Genomic DNA, 2,651 nt, shown 5'->3' with positions numbered 1-2,651 from the left:
CGGCACGGGGGGGCCTAGAGGGATGGCCGGGGCAGCGGCGGACCGGCGGTGGGGAGTGTTTTCGGGGCGGGCGGGGTGGCGCACCACCGGCCGCGGGCGGTGGGGGGCTGCTGTTTGGCAGGTGGTGGCTGGCGGCTCAGGGGGGTGGAGGTTGAAGATGAACTGCAGGCCCTTGATTCGTATCCAACGGTTGCAAAATCGACTGACCAGAGATGAAAAATTCAGTTGACCGACGTGTAGCCTCACCTAGCTAGTGCGTTCAGTTTCGACAGCAAAATTCTGTTTTGACAGCAAAATTCAGTTTCGACAGTTAAGTTCAGTTTCGACAGTTAAGTTCAGTTTCGAAAGTTAAATTCAGTTTCGACAGTTAAGTTCGGAGATGAGAAACTGATGTATTTTACATCTAGCACTTTGTGGTTATGTATTTTACTTCATGTATTGGAGATGCTATTAGAATTCCACTCAGGTTAATGTTGTCTCTCTTCTCCTGCTTCAGCCTCGGCGTCGTACAACTCACCTGAGCTGCTCCAACGATGAAACCCTCCATCACAGCGGAGCAGTACCTCGGGCTCCATCTCCAGACGCCTAAGATCTTCTTCCCCTCCTCCGACAGCCAAGTCAGCCAGAGCATCCTCACCGGCTAACCCAATCACACTGAGATCGACATGGCTTCACCAAAGAGGTTGTACACTTGTTGCATCTCTTTTTTACTCTACATGTTATATATATTGTCCACTGAGCACTCGTAGTAACAGGAAATACGATTATTTTATCCTACTATATGACAAGCAGTGAGGTACCAGGCAACTTAGCTATCCGTGATGGACTCTCTTGAACGCCATCATTATTTATCTCTGCGTGTTTGAGCTGTGCATTTGTCGATGGGCCTGGGAGTTGAGCTAGTATGGCAGTGGCCTGGGTCCAAAGTAATAAAAGTAGCACAAACTTCTTTTAGTGTAGGATTTTCCTTGCTCAAGCCTGCCTACTAGAATCGCCAGTGCTTGAAAGGAAAAGTGAATGAAAAACATAGGAATTGGAAAGTTTCCTATGGTACTACTTTTCATGAATTTGGTGCAAAGGAATGGAGCAAAGGAAAACTGTAGGATTTGTTCCTTTAGTGTCTCCTTGAAAGAAAAAACGTATGAATTCTAATTTCCACTTGTCCTCCTTTTCATATTCCTATTCATCAAGCACAAGACTAAGAGATAATAGCATAATAGCATTATAACCGTACATTTTCTTGTGGTTTGAGTTAATCTCACCATGCTTTTTTGCATCCGTGATCTTCCAATTGTTGTGAATCAAACACCCAGATTGGCAGAAATCATGTGTTTTTAAATTCTCTGTTTTGCACGTGCATTCCTATCCTATCCTGTCTATTTCCTATCCCTGCATTGTTAGAATCCTCAAATTCAAACAAGCCCTTACTCAATTACTTCTGTTACAGATATGTGTCAAAGAAAACCTTGTGTGGTTTGTCCTGCTCCTGCGGCATTATGTTCCACCCCAGATCAGCTGCTCCAATGACGGAAGGGTTCACCACAGCAGGGGTCCGCTCTCCAGGCTGTCTTTCGCCGCCTCAGATCTTCTTCCCCGCTGTCGGCAGCCACGACAACTGCATTACCATCATCAACTGAGCAGATGACCTTGAGGACTACACGGGTCCGCAAGAGCGGTCGCACTCTTCCGTGTCTGCTTATGTTATGCGTCACTTAATATGATGACATGCTACATTATCGTCGTGTTCACCTATTAGACTCCGAGTCAGGTCCAAACTAATGCTGAAACTTGAGTTTTTAAATGGTTGTGGGGTACATATTGGAGTAGCAATCAGTACTATCTGTCTACTATCTCGTTAATCTCGGGTGTCTACTATGAGTTTCATGTTGGGTGCAAACAAACATTAAAGGAGCCATTATCTGTATTTTTTTAACTAAAGCTATTATCAGCCTGCTATCATTGGTTTTGGGTCTATCCATAGTTTGCTACCATCACTCTGGATTTGTGCATGCACTCCTTACATAATCTCACTATGTTTTATTCCATGCTAGTTATTGTACACAATGGAACTGATCATGTAGAGAAAAAGAGACGAGCCTTGTGTGGCAATAAAATTTCATGCAGACGTCGTTCCATGGTGGGCGCAAAGGTAGCCCCCCTCCACGCATTTCAGATCGTAATCAAGGGGACGATAATTGTTCCGAGGGGGATTCAAAAGGAGAAGACCACTCCTATTTACCCCATGAGGTCTTCGCTCTAACTTGGCATGCTGATGTTGGTAATATCATGCATATGGTGCCTTGCATTGCTTACTGTATACATTAAAGATGTCATCTTCTTAGTTTAGACATGCTTTGTGTCAATGCCATATGTTTAGTTTCTTTATCATAGATGTGAATCATGCAATGCCATCTTGTTTAGCCAGACATCATATATGTGATTTTTGCAATGCCACCCTGGTTAGCCAGTCATCTTATATGTGAATTATATCATGCCATCCTTTTTTTATTACATGTTAAATTTGTCACCAATTTTAGCACATTCAATTACTCTTCCTGTGCATTAGCCATTCGGCACGGTCATGGGAAAATCTGGAGTGGAAACAAGGTCTTCAGAGCAGACAATGCTATCTGACGAAGCGCATGTCTTGC

Source organism: Triticum dicoccoides, chromosome 3B (genome assembly GCF_002162155.2).
Source record: "Triticum dicoccoides isolate Atlit2015 ecotype Zavitan chromosome 3B, WEW_v2.0, whole genome shotgun sequence".
In the NCBI taxonomy this organism is placed as follows: domain Eukaryota; kingdom Viridiplantae; phylum Streptophyta; class Magnoliopsida; order Poales; family Poaceae; genus Triticum; species Triticum dicoccoides.
The sequence above is the reverse complement of the archived record's forward strand: the minus strand, read 5'-3'. Positions refer to the sequence as shown.